The sequence below is a fragment of the Ochotona princeps genome, chromosome 12 (assembly GCF_030435755.1).
Source record: "Ochotona princeps isolate mOchPri1 chromosome 12, mOchPri1.hap1, whole genome shotgun sequence".
Taxonomy (NCBI): domain Eukaryota; kingdom Metazoa; phylum Chordata; class Mammalia; order Lagomorpha; family Ochotonidae; genus Ochotona; species Ochotona princeps.
Genome location: NC_080843.1, coordinates 34,354,585 through 34,369,186, shown reverse-complemented (window position 1 = coordinate 34,369,186; position 14,602 = coordinate 34,354,585). Strand labels below are relative to the sequence as shown.

Genomic DNA, 14,602 nt, shown 5'->3' with positions numbered 1-14,602 from the left:
GATATTAAGCAGATGAACATCGGATGCTAATTTTTTGATCCTGCCATCATATTTCTTGACTTCTATTGCATTTTTACCCATTTACATCCCCAACTATAAATTATGTATAAAGATACCTTTCATTTTTAAATTATGGGCTTTGATTTGTAGTTGCATATCATTGTTTTTTCAAGAATCGATACACAGGAGTTTGCCTTTCTGGAGAAGAAAGAGAACAAATGAACTGACTTCACAAAACTTTACTCAAAGAAATTAATGCCAAATACATTAAAACATCCATTCTATTTTATTTTGTCGTTACCTGTTCATTTATCCAACCAAAAAACATTTATAAAACTTAACCTAGCAAGGGAGATTTGAGTACCTATATAGAAATGCATTATCTATCAGAGGAACAAGAAATGCTTATTAATTTACTCAAAAAAGGTTTTTGGTCAAGTGGTTGTTACATTTTAGGCTCAAGTTCTAAACATTCATAGGGGATGAATACAGACAGGATTCCTGCCTTCATTATCCTTGGATCTGAGTGGACGTTTTCAAAATTATGAAGAAAGAATTACTATTAAGGACTTCATACGTATACCTGGATATCATCCAGAAAATCCTTTGTAATTAATATAAATGGCAGTTATACATATTAACCCTTAAATTTGAAAATTCACTCAATATGTTTTACATTTTCTGTAAACTAAATTACAAATAAATTACATTTACAAGTTAAAATCACATTAGAGATAATTTTATAGAAATCTGATTAGGAGGGCCCGACGTGATGGCCTAGGGGCTAAAGTCCCCGCTTTGAACGTGCCCCAATCCCATATGGGAGCTAGTTCTAATCCCGGTAGCTCCACTTCCCATCCAGCTCCCTGCTTATGGCCTGCAAAAGCAGTTGAGAATGGCCCAAAGCCTTGGAATCCTGCACCCATGTGGCAGAACTGGAAGAGCTCCTGGCTTCCGGTCAGTGCAGCACAGGCCATTGCGCTCACTTGGGGAGTGAATCATCGGGCGGAAGACCTTTCTCTCCTTCTCTCCTCCTCTCTGTGTATCTGACTTTGTAATAAAAATAAAAATAAAACCAAAAAAAAATAAATAAATCTGAACATGGTTATTTTATCAGCTTTAAGTTACTACAGTAAAGTGCCTAAGATAATACTTTACAAACATAAATGAATTATCAGTTCATGGTTCTCAAAATTCAAGTCCGAGATTAGACAAACTCACTTGCTGGCCTATTTTGACAGCAACAGAAGGCAATGGTAGAAGCGCTTGTTGGAATGAGTGGTTACTCCTTGAGCCAGAAAAAGAATGAAAGCAACCAAACTCAGAGTTTTATCTAAACAGTCTCACAGGCATAAGTTTTTTTCCTTTTTTAAAAGGATCTTCCATCGGTGATTTACTCCCCAAGCCCTGCCATGGTCAGAGTTGAACCAATCCAAAGTCGGGAGCCAGGAACCTCCTCCAGATCTCCCACGTGGGTGCAGGGTCCCCAGGCTTTGGGCTGTGCTCAACTTCTTTCTCAGGCCACAAACAGGGAGCAGGATGGGAAGCAGCCCTAATTTTAAAAGTTTCCCATATGGGATCCTGATTGTGCAAGGCAACCATGTCGGGCCCAAGCATCAACTTCTAAGTACACTCTTCCAGTGATCTAGAACCTCCCATGTTCTATGTCTCCCTAAACTTTTCACCACAATATCAGCCTTTGACATCTGAACTTTTGGAGAAGAATTCCTATCCAAGCTGTAGAATTTCAGGCATCAAAGTCTCATGTCTATGTCATGATGCAAAATCTTTTTATTGATTTCTAATAGACACAAAGTGAAATTCTGGCATTTCTCAAAAATCTAAACTCAAAGTACTTAAGTCAAAGAGATGTCAACCATTATAAACTGAAAACAACAATAGCAACAACAGCAATAACAACACCAACAACACAAAAAACCAATTAGAGCAAAAGTAATATGCTGTAGTGACTAAGACACTGATTCATAGGCCTGCATTTTGTTATTGAGTACCTGAGTTTGAGTTCCAGTTCTGTTGGTGGTTCTAATTTCTGGTTGTATCTTGGGGGTTAACAAGTGATGACTTAACCAGTTGATTTCCTGTTTCTCATGTGGGAGAACTCCTTTTGGCTCTTGGCATGTGTTGCTTTTATAGCAAATGTCTGATACCAGCCCACCAGTGGTTGTACCATCAACACATGGAAATCTCTCTGTCTCTCTCTCTCTCTCTCTCTCACACACACACACACACACACACACACACACACACACACTTCTTTGCCTATCCCCATTGTATTCTATCTATCTCTATTAACTATTTCTCTGTATCTTTCACTATTTATATGACTCATTTCATCTCCTGGTTTTCAATTTAAAAAAAAAAGTTACGTACCTTGAAAATACTATTGTGACACACATGCAGGGAAAACATTTATATATATATAAACTCAGCAAACTAGAAATCAGGCAAAACAACCAAACAAGACCAGAACTCTACAAAATCAAACAGGTCCATGTCGAGCATTCTGTGGCATGGGATGGGGATGAGCACACTAGAGCTTGTGCAGCTTGCAAAGCTGTGGCTTTACTTGTCACAGCATCCTGCCTGACTTCTTCCCAGAATGGCATGCAGATCTCTCTCATTTTCCCAGTGGACCATTGAATATTGCTGGGGAATTAAGCATTGGCTTCATTTTCACAGTTCCAGTAGGCGTCAGTGCGCTGGGGTCCCTCTGTAAGGATTCTACTCCTGTGGCAGAATTCTCTTTGGTGTTTAAGGCTTGCTTTGAAGTCTGGATCAAACCCACCATGATCCAATAACCTTTGCACTGCCAATATCTGGTAAACCATGACCACAAGTATGATGATCAAGCCAGCTGCTTGCAGGCGTTGCACCTTAACTTGCTTGAACTATGGCTACAGAAGCTTCAGAAAACTTTGCCAGTAAAGTGAAATTTAGTGAAAAATCCGGATAAGCAGGACACTATGGAACAGTTTCCTAAAATGATTCCTGCCAGAGTCCAGCTCCAGCTGAGTTCGGAGCTAGAGAAGGCGCGTGGAGTCAGCAATAAAGAAAGACACAGACACTGTCACTTGGTGTCTTCTTGCTTGAGCTCAAGAAGAAGCTGTCCTTTTTATTTACTTAGACACAACACAAGCTTCTGCACAAACATTTGATTTTACTATCTTTAACTTCAGAACTAAGCCAGCATATACAGATGTTCAATTAATTTTCACTTCGTGGTCAATCAGGTGCTCTTAAAGATAATTCTGTAAGTTACTATAATCAGTTTCTTTTAAGCAAGCCGTTATTCATTCTTCAGAAGTAGCCATTAGGTGACAGCCAGAACTCCAAGGCCAAGGCACAGACGGTTACCCACTAATCAGTAAAACATTCCTACTACATTTTATTTTCACAACGTATCTATCACTAAATGGGAGGAATACATCAAAAGAGAAAAAAACATAAAGATGTAAGACAAAAGTTTCAAACATTAAATCCCCCCACAACTTCAGGCTCTACAACCTCATAAACAATCAAACAATAATCAAAAGTATATCTCTGTGATGTTAATAAAATTGCCCTATATTTTCTCTAGTTAAAAAATATGAAAGTGGCTAAAACAGCTACATTTTCTATGCTCTAAAGAAACTGCAAAGACAGACTAGCCTTTGAGATAACAATAACTATATTTATTGCCATAGCAGCTTCAGCTCTTACTCCCATCACTTGCATTAGTATTTAGGATATTTATTAAACCCTTTTCCAGAAGGTGTGCTACATGTCTGGGCCAGATTCTGAGGCAATGGTTAAGTACCCAATAAGGTGTCCAGAAATGGCACGGGCTCAGTTGTGCTCCTGTGTGTAAACTGTCAAAGGCCCACTCACCAAGACATTATCAGAAACATTAACTGTCAAGCTCACATCAGTTGCAAAAACCATCTCACGGGGACAAACAACAATGCCTCAATAGATTACAGAATTCTTAGCGGGGTGCTCAAGTGTCCATGCAAAAAGTGGGTGAGACTGTGTCAAGGTGGTCAGAGAGAAATCCGACGGGCCCTGCCATGCAGCAGGAAGCTCTCCTGGGCCGTGCAAACAGGGGAGCTGTTCTCTTCACACCTTCATGTCATCCACACCTACTGCATGGACCCCAGCAGATTCCATCCCAGAAGTTAGAACAGAAAGCATATGAAGGTTTCAAAGATCCTGAGAGCTTGATGGGAACAATTTGCACCTTTGCACTAAATTTTTTATGGAAGTCTTTGTGAATGTAGTCTTCTGTGTTGTCATTTGGTCATTTTTTTCAGTTGCCCTAACCTTTCTTATTATGGCTAAACTTTTCAACAATGATGCTTTCCCATGCTCTCTTGGTCTTTTATTGGGAAGGCTATACATTTTGAGATATTTTAATTCTGTAAATTTAGTTCCCCAACATAAACTTACCAAAAGCATCTACTAATACTCATGCCTCCTTCTGAATACTCTGGTATCTTTAAATCTCTTCTGTCTACATCCTGGTTTGCTGGCTCATTTGCACTAATCTATTTATAGCATTCTCAGACCCTTTTAGCTTATTTTTCAAACTCATTCAGTCTTCCCATTAACCAATCCCAAAAGCATTTTGAGATTGTATTTTGCTATGTTGAAGTTGGGATAAAAATAATCTGCCAATACAATGATAGCGAATAAGTTGAAATTAAAAAAATGAAGTCATTCTGTAGTTTCTACTTATTTATTTTACATGTTATTTAATGTTGAGATCTTATTTTTCTGATGTGAAGATAATTACTGAACTGTGCCATCGTCAAAACTGTTAACTTTCCCATAAATTGCCATCTCCCCAGGATGCATCATGTTCACCTTCACTCTTGAACATTATTCTCATTTAATCTTGTTTATGATATGAATTCCTCCAGAAATTCCCCAAATATTTTCCCTGCTGGTTGGTTATCCCTGTTTGTATAGCAACACTTCGCAATTTCTTCTTAGAAAGAAAACAAGGGCAGTATAAAGCTTTGACCTTGCTTCCCCTTCTATCTCCTGGCTGATTTCACTTCAGCTTTTTAATAAGATTGATTAAGAGTGTAGTGATATTCACTGCCTGAATTCTTTGTCTTTCTGCCCTCTGTATTACTTTTAGTCTATTTCCTCAATTCCAGAGAAACATAACATGCAACTACCATCTCTACTTCCTTGACTATTTGACCAGTTATCAAGTCACAATCACATTGATGCAGAATAATTTCACACTATCAATACATTTCATAGAACAATTCTTTCTTTAAGCACAGCTACATTTCATCATGTCTTAGCTTTTATCAATTCACTCCTTTTAATTTATTTCTGTTCATTTGATAAACTTCATATCTCACATGACTAAGAACTCAGAATGAAATTTTCATCCTTAGTATTTTGGCACTCATGTCCTATGTTATCTCATGCAGTAAAATGCCTACACATTTCAAATTTGATGGATCTGCTACATCTGTTTTATTCCTAGCTCTGATTCTGTCTCTAGAACAAGGTAAGTTCCTAAAGTGTTTGAATGAAAATTATCTAACGAATACATAAAAGATCTAATAGTCAGTCAACCTTTGAATCTTGTAATGAGTTCACAATAGGAAATTTTTTTGTTTCAAATTATTTTTACAATATATTATTTTCTTCACTTCAAAGAGGCACCTGCCATATAAATGATGCCTATAAACTTGAATGTCTGCCATAAGGCATTCCATTTTAATTTCATATTACACTCAGAAATAATAATTTTGAGAATGGATTGAGAGGTTTAGAGCTACAAAATATTTGATGATGTCAGTTTTGTAAGAAATAAGATTGATAGAGACACATAAATGACAAATACATGAAATTTTAATTTTGTACAACTTAATATCTGATATGAAGCTAATAATAATACCACTTGGAAAATATTTACATCTCTCTAACTTCGCTTCCTTCATTTGTAGAGTGAATAAAAACAGAAATAACTTTCAAAATAAATCGTGATTATTAAAGAAATTAATGTGAGTGAAACAGTTAAGAATGTGATTGGCAAATACAAATCTGAAAAGTTGGTTGCCATCATGATTTCATCATACAATCAATTAATTCAAGTTATTACTGAATTATAATTAAATATATGTCTGGGACATCAAGGTATATTAATGTTGTGATGAATATTAGAGATTATAAAATGTTTCTTTTTATGCAATTAAAAATTACTGAATATATGAATCATGTTAATTTAAAAATATTAAAGAAGTCTCCCTCCCTCTTTTTGTGCCCATTCCTTTAGTGACAATTGCATGGTAACTAAATATTCTACATTCTTTGTTACTTATTTCATAAACTTCTGATTTACCCTCATAGTATTCCACAGTCTTTATTCTCATATGTAGCTCTCTATATGTAAATGAAGAGGGTTAATACCATTAGCTATAATTATTTCATATTGTATCTAAATATGTCCACCATGTCTCCATTGTTCCATTACTGAAATACATTTATGGAAACTTTAGTATACATTAAGAATTATATTCACTTAAAAATATTTGCTGATACGTGAAAGGCATTTTGTCTTTGGGACAACCCTTATAGCAAGACAATTATGTTGCAGCATGCATTGCTGGAATAGAATTCAAGGGCTGTCCACTCTAATTCAATGCAGCACACATGAAGGAGCTTCTAAGGTCCTGGCTTCGGCCTATCCCAACCGTGTGTTAACGCCATCTGTGAAGTGAATCAGGGAATGAAAGATCTCCTTCATTCTTTCCCTTTTTCTTCCTCTGTAATGTCACCTTTTACAAATAGAGAAAACATCACTCCATCTACTCATGCACTTCACTGTGGGAATCAATCCAGGATTAAATAAAAATATTTGTTGCATATATTTTCTGTTTGTATCAGTCAAACATAGAATTATGCATTTTTCCAATATCATCAATTTGAATGTGAAACATCTTTCACTACTGTCATTTCATAAGTACTGCATCTTTTAACTATTTAATGCTAGCTTGGAATAATTACACAATATGAGATAAAAACACTTTAAAAGATTTAGTAAATATGACTAGAAGTTGAAGAATCTTACTAGTAATACTCTATTTGCTTTAGATAATATATGTTCCACTTAGTTGCTGAAAGTTTTAGTTCCTCCATACTACTGTTTTGTTAAGATAGCTTTTCTGTTGATTTAATTTCAATGATATGTCTGGCCAAGCCAGGAACCAGATACTGAAGTCAGGTACTTTCCAAAAGCAAGCATTTAATTTCAGTCATTTTATTAAGCTGTATCAACAGTTTTTAGTTTCTTAATTTATTACACAATGAAATTGAAAAAAAATCCCAGTAAACTCTTAAGCTATTGACTATGATGCTGGCATCCTCTTTTAAAAAATTTATTCGGTTGTTATATGATTGCTTCCCAAACAAATACAAAATAAAGCATCACTAAAGCATATTTATCTTATTTTAATGCTATAAATGCTTTTTAAAGTTTTCTTAGTATCTTTAAATTGCTTATACAGTAAACTGTGGGGGTAGTGCTGCGTACAGACACATATATTTGCAACTCTCAGCAATTGTTCAAAGTATTCTGTAAGGAAATGAACTTTTTGAAAACTTTGGTTGAAATAGTCTTTAGAAGTAATCCTTAAAGATCTATCTAGTCAAATTTCTTCAATTTCAATTGTCAAGGGTCCAATGTTGTGTAGTTCTTGGAAGATGGTGATGCCAAAGCCAGACTCCCATGTCAGAGAACAAGGTCAAGTTCTGGCTGCTCTGCTGCTGGAAGTTTCCTACGGATGCACCTGTGAAGGCGGCTTGTGTTAGCCCAAGTGCTTGTTTTCTTGTAACTCCTAACAGAGACTCTCCAGGAGAGTTCCCGGTTCCTGCTTTGGTCTGGCCTAGAGCTGCCTACTGGCAGTCACTTGCGGCGTGACCCTATGGAATTGGAGCTATCTCCCTCTTTATATCTGCCTCTGTTTCTGTCTTCTCTATCTGTATCATTCTATCATTCAGATAAATGAATAAATATATCCTAAAAGAAATCTCACCTATCTGTGAGGAGAATAATTGAAGCATCATTCCCTAGAGGCAACGATTCCCCGCCATGTTTCTGAAATGATGTAACAAAAGGATCGTCTAATTTATTACTTTCCTGGTACGACTGATTTTCTCATGTTTTAAGAATCATTATCCTCTACAAAACACAGAAAAATCAGTGTGAAATAAACAAGCTGTATAATACTTCTTACATAAAAAAGCATTTGCCATAATTTTATTTTTAATTCAATAAAAATTAGGTGGAACTGAGAGAATTACCAAAGTTAAAGAAACATTGAGCAAATGAAAAACATGGCAGGAGAAGTTCAGGTCTCTTTATGTTTGCATTTGAATTCATTTGGAACTTGTTAAGAGCCTCCAAGCTTATATAGTTAATATATCCCTACTTTCTTCATAAAGTCACGAAGTGTGAATTCACTCAAATATAATTAGCTTTGAGCAAAAGTGATTTGAGAAATGATCTTTTCACATAAGACAATATTATGTGGATAATTAATGGTTGGATTATTGGATTTTTGAGTAAGCAAAGAATGAGGCTTAAGTAAACAAGTAAGCAATGTTATGAGGTGTTTAATCTACAGTTTAATATAAAGCTATTTTCACAGATTTAATTTATGACTCTGAGACTATCCATGGAAGTAAATTGTTTAGCACATTGTTATCTTAAGATGACAAATGTGATAAATGAAGTATGAAAAGGTATAATTTTTGAGCTTTTAAAATTCCCTTAAGGAGGCTGCGCAGTTAAAAAAAAAAAAAAAAGCAATGTTAGGTTTCCATTTCCCTGACACAGTGTTAATTCTCAAAAGTGCTTTTGTGAATTATTAAAGTAAATCCAGGTATATGCATTTGAAACCATTGGAGGTATTCAATTCTTGATTAAAGCTGCATCTTTTTCTTTACATCAGAAAAACTCTGAGATGCTAAGAGTTACATAAATAATGAATAATTAGCATCAAGGTGAGATTGAATAAACACTACTCAAGGTACAGAATGAAGCTTCAGGCCCCCACAACGATAGCATAGCGGTTAAGGTCCTCTCCTTGAACGTGCTGGGATCCCATATGGGCGCTGGTTCTAATTCCGGCAGCCCTGCTTCCCATCCAGCTCCCTGCCTGTGGCCTGGGGATGCAGTTGAAGACAGCCTAAGACTTTGGGACCCTGCACCCACGTGGGAGACCCAGAGGAGGCTCCTGGCTTTGGATTGGCTCAGCTCCAGCCATTGTGCTCACTTGGGGAGTGAACCATCGGATGGAAGATCTTCCTGTCACTCCTCTCTGTATATCCGCCTTTCCAATAAAAAATAAACAAATCTTAAAAAAAAGAATGATGCTCCAATGTTTTTTGTCAGTATTTCTTTTTACTGCTTGTACAGGCAAATACATCTTTGCATATTCAGTTAGCATATTAACACTTTAAATATACATTCCATGTTTTAATATTAGGGAGAAGACACTGAGAGTAGGATTTAGGGTAACCACTCATGTTGGTTGGCACAGTTGTCTGACAGGCTAATTCTGCACCTGCGGTGCCGGCATCCCATATGTTTGCTTTGTGTTCCTTCTGCTCCATTTCTGGTCCAGCTTCCTGCTTATGGCCCGGGAAGGCGGTGGCAAATGGCTCAAGTCCTTGAACCTCTGCACCCATGTGGGAGACCTGGAAAGAATTCCTGTCTATTAGCATCAGAATAATAATAGCGTTGGTTCATCTCTGGAAGTTTGCAGAGTAGACTAATAGATAAAATCTCTCTCTTTGTCTACCCTTCTCTCTGTAAATCTGCCTTTCAGATACAAATAAATAACACATAAAACAGTGACTATTTTCCACAAAAGAGTAACTATGTTTAATCTTTTCTGATTTTGTTTTGTCTCTCCTCTTCCAAAATTCTAATCATGCCTTGACTCCATAAGTCAATGTAAACATTTTTCTTTTTAAATAATAAATTTAATTTGTAACTGTTAACAATTCCATGCATATATGCTGATATTTCTGTCACAAAAATTTTCCTTTTCTTTTAAAAGATTTATTTATTTTTATTGGAAACTCAGATATATAGAGAGGAGGAGAGACAGAGAGGAAGATCTTCTGTCTGTTGATTCACTACCAGAAGAAGTTCCTGACTCCTGGCTTTGGATCGGTGCAGCTCCAGTCATTGAGGTCACTTGGGGCGTGAATCAGTGGACAGAAGCTCTTCCTCTCTCTCTCTCGTCCTTTCTGTATATCTGACTTTGCAATAAAAGTAAATATATCTTTAAAAAAAGATTTAGAATGATATTGTTGCAAAGTTTATAAAAGGACAAGAAAAAGTCAATAATTGCATTTACTAAGCAAATAAAAATATTAAATATGAAAAGGGCCTTGAGGCATTAAAAACATCAAAAATATGAAACTTGGAATAATCTGAATAATGATTACAATCAAACTAATATTGGAAAATAAAATGGTGATATTCACTGGCACTGGTTCAGGATATTCAGCAGAAAGTGCTTGCTGAGTAATTTTACTCATTCATTTGCTGAAATCTGGTCGATTTCATTAAATTGAAACCATCTTCCGGAATGGATGCACTGCTTAAATTCTCCCTCCATTGCAGCACCATACAGAGTATTAGGCAAATGGTCAAAGCCATAAATGCCTGTTGATTGATTATTCAACTACTCATAAGCTCTCTTTTTATTTTTTTTTTTTTGATAATGCTTCACACTTCAGAGGTTCTGTCAGTGATGAAATGTCCGTGGCTTGAAGTTCCCAGGATTACTGTCATCCTTTGTAGTAGGATATTATTTAATCAGAAGGACCGTGTCAGAAAGAAAATCTGTTTCCTAGGAAAGGATGCATATCAGCACATTATGATATATTCATGGATAAGAATGACCAATCATGAGCTCGGGGGTAATCCTACCTCGATGCTGCAGGAGCTGCAATTAAATTTTCACTGACATATTTTCAGCCTGAAATAATATACTCATCTTCTGACAAATGCTCTAAAAATTACGATGCTTCTGAAAAAGTGTGCAACCGTCAAGGAAATTGAAGGAGTTTAAAACTAGAAGCACATCTTGATATTAGATTAAGACTAGACCATAAAGACACAGACATCTACTTTTTAAATTTAGTTTCAGAGAAAAACCAATGTTTTTGTCATTAATTCATTGATTAAATGAATACAAATCTAAGCTAAATGCCAATACAATGAAAGCACACATTTTTTTTGATTCATAATTTACAAAACAGCAATCGCATTCCTAAACTCCGCCCCAAAAAATCATCCCCTGTTCCACACGGATGGTATCCTGAAATTGCTTCATGACTTGGTTTATTTAAACGGACAGTAAATCACATTGGTAATATACACACATCCTCTAATGTGTGGAATTTTTAACAAACTAAACCAAATATATCTATCAATCCATCTCTCTATCTGTAGATTATAGATATACATCATTTATTCTCCTCCTCATTAAATGGTGAATGTGCTCAGTTTTTCTATTAAAAAACACATTTGCTCGCTTCTCGGCCTTTTGGCTAAGGTCAAGTGTAGTCTCTGTTCTTATCAGTGTAAAAAACACATTTGGATCTGTGATTTCATTATTATCTGTGATTTAAAAATCTGTCCTTAATTTTGTAATGTACACACACTCTCATGTGTTCAAGCCCAGTGAAATTCCTGAACAGGAATAGAAAATGCTGAACTTTGAAATGCAAAAGCTGATGACTGGTGTCCATTGATTTTCAAAATGCAAGCAGACACATTTTTTTAGGTATTCCAAGGAAAGCAAAATATCCAGTTACAGCTTTATTTAAAAATCTGGAAGTAAATAGCCTTCACATGCATGCGTACGTGTGTCTCTCCCCACATAGCAAATACTGAAACCCTCCAAACAACTTGCAGAAGGACAGTGAGCTAACAGGCTGTGAAATAGTCTTGCAATGAATTTCAACCTTGAGTGTAAAGTAGTATACTATTTATATGTTATTCTGAATAAGAGAGAAGCAAGACAAATTATACTATAATGGAAAGAGGGTTAGTAGTTGCCATGACTTAAGGAAGGCAGAAGGATGTGAATCCAGACAGATAGGACAGAGTTTTTGGATAAGGTAGGTGTCCTCTAACTCTATTTTTGTTTGTCATTCAAATCTGTGTCATTCATAAACATTTTTATGAAAAAAAGGTTTGGTGATGAAATATAAAGATTTTTAGAAATGAGAATAAAATTGAAACTGATAAATTAACTTTTTAAGATTATCAGTTTATTTGAACGATCAGAGTGACAGAAAGAGAGGGTGTCACAGAGAGAAACAGAGAGCTTTTCCATCTCTTGTTCGCCTCTAAATGGCTACAACAGCAAGACTGGGTGAGGAAGAGAGACCTGAGTCAGCCGTGGGGATGGGTGGGGTGCATGCAGACATACCATTCTCTGCTGCTTTCCTAGCACAGCACAAGCAATCTGACCCAGAAGCTGAGCAGCGTGGACTTGAACTTCCGTTTTCATATACCATGCTAGTATCCTTGTAGTGGCTTAACCATAACACCAGTCACTAATGTATCTTTATTGACCAATGATAGAAAGTTTTAATTTAAGCTTTCTAAATGCTACGAGCTTCAAACAGACAACTAATAGAGATTTCATCCACCATGCTCTTTTTGAGCATGTAAAAGTAGTAAGTGGATTGTAGAAAATTGAGTTTCAATTGCTTTATTTTGACATGTTATTGAGAATAGACTGTATATTTATCTTATTGCACAAAAGCTTCCATCAGCAAACTTTCATCTTCATGCTATTTAATCTGCTGCTGCTTTTACTTCAAGTGAAGTAAACTTGTTCCCATTGATCACCTGTGGAGGAGTCCAGCTGACACTTGTTTCCACTTGAAAAAAATCTTGCTTTATTTTCTGGCCATCATGTCATTGCCGAGTATTCTCATTCAGGTGTTAGGGATGTCATCTTAGAGTACTTGAGATCTAAAATTTTTACGTTAATCCAGATATGACATTCACTGAAAATTGAAATAAGTAATACTTTATATAGGTAAAACTTCTAGTTGCCTGGCAGTGACAATAAAGATAAGAATTCATACTTGTCATGTAAGTAATTCATAAATCTCTAAGTTTTCATTTTATGTCATTCACATGTTCAAAAATACTAACATAATGTAGTTGTATTATTACAAATAGCTCAGTAAGTTATAAAATAAATAACCATCTACATATTCCTGAAGTGGTATTAACAGAACATTCGGTTGACAGGAATCTTTTTCCTATTGCAGAAAAATGTATGTCCAAGGAAGAGATCAACATAGCTAACATATAATAATTAGATAATGGTCATTTTTCCTTATGTGCAATTTATATGTAGCAATTTGGTTATTTATTCTATTGATGATTTCGGAGGAAATACAATCTCATTTGCAAAATTAATATTATCACTCCTATTTCTCAAATGAAAAAACAAATTATAGACAAATTATACAAAGTGGTTACTAATTCATAAGACTATGACTTACAGTAAGGACTGTTGTCACTTATCATTTCTTGTTTTTGCTAACTGAAGTCATTGTAACGTGTTGGAATACAGGTCCCCTCTATCACTTAATGTCTATTTCCTTTAACATTTAGTAAAGATATTACTGAATTTTTCTATTTGTAAGATAGGAACATAATGGCAACATAATGTCATGGTATTATTTGAAACACTTCCTGAAATGCCATGTGATATCTGACATTCATCACATGCTGAATAAATTTTGATTTTAAGTCCATTTCAGAACTTCCATGGATATTATTTGAAGCACTTCTTGAAATACCATGTGATATCTGACATTAATTTCATCAGCTAAATAAATTTTAATTGCAAGTCCATTTCAGAACTTCCCTATTTAAAGTATATTTATTCAAAGCACGTGTGGTCATGTATGGTGTATATGTTTGTATATAACCATGTGTGTATAGATATATAGCGCATTCAAAGTTATTGGAGAAATGCAATTTCTCTTTTTCATTTTTATTCAAAAGGTAAGTTCGGTTTTATTCAAAACTGGAAATTTATGCATGGATTTTTTCCTAATGTGAAAGTTCGATTAAACTTTTTTATATGTTTTTATTTTGAATTTTTGAAGTATGTGGTGCAATTTTGTGTAGACTGGGATTTCCTCCTCCCCCCAAATTCCCACCCCCCAACAGATTTTCCTCATTTTACTACAGTGGGATAGTCCTTCATAAGGAATCATAATTTCAGTCTCTTATTTTAGTGAACGTTAACATTGCTTGTACAGACAATGTCAGACAGTCCAGCATCCCATTGTCTAGATATGTCCAACAGCTTCGTTGGGAATCCATCTTTCATCTGGAAGCAGGGATGCATGTTGCATTATACCCCCGCATCTGGATATGGTAGTCCTCAGTACTCCATCATTATACATTTCCATAACTGAAAAGCTAGAAAACAAGGTCAACAACTGGCATGAATGAGAGCAACAGCCACAGCAACAACAACAACAACAACAACAACAACAAATTACAGCACCATGACAAAAC

At 35.6% G+C, this 14,602-nt stretch overlaps 1 pseudogene; it reads left to right on the top strand.

The window, feature by feature from the left end:
* Positions 1–11,572: 11,572 nt before the first annotated feature.
* Positions 11,573–11,709, top strand: LOC118758063 (U2 spliceosomal RNA; annotated as a pseudogene).
* The last annotated feature ends 2,893 nt before the right edge of the window (positions 11,710–14,602 follow it).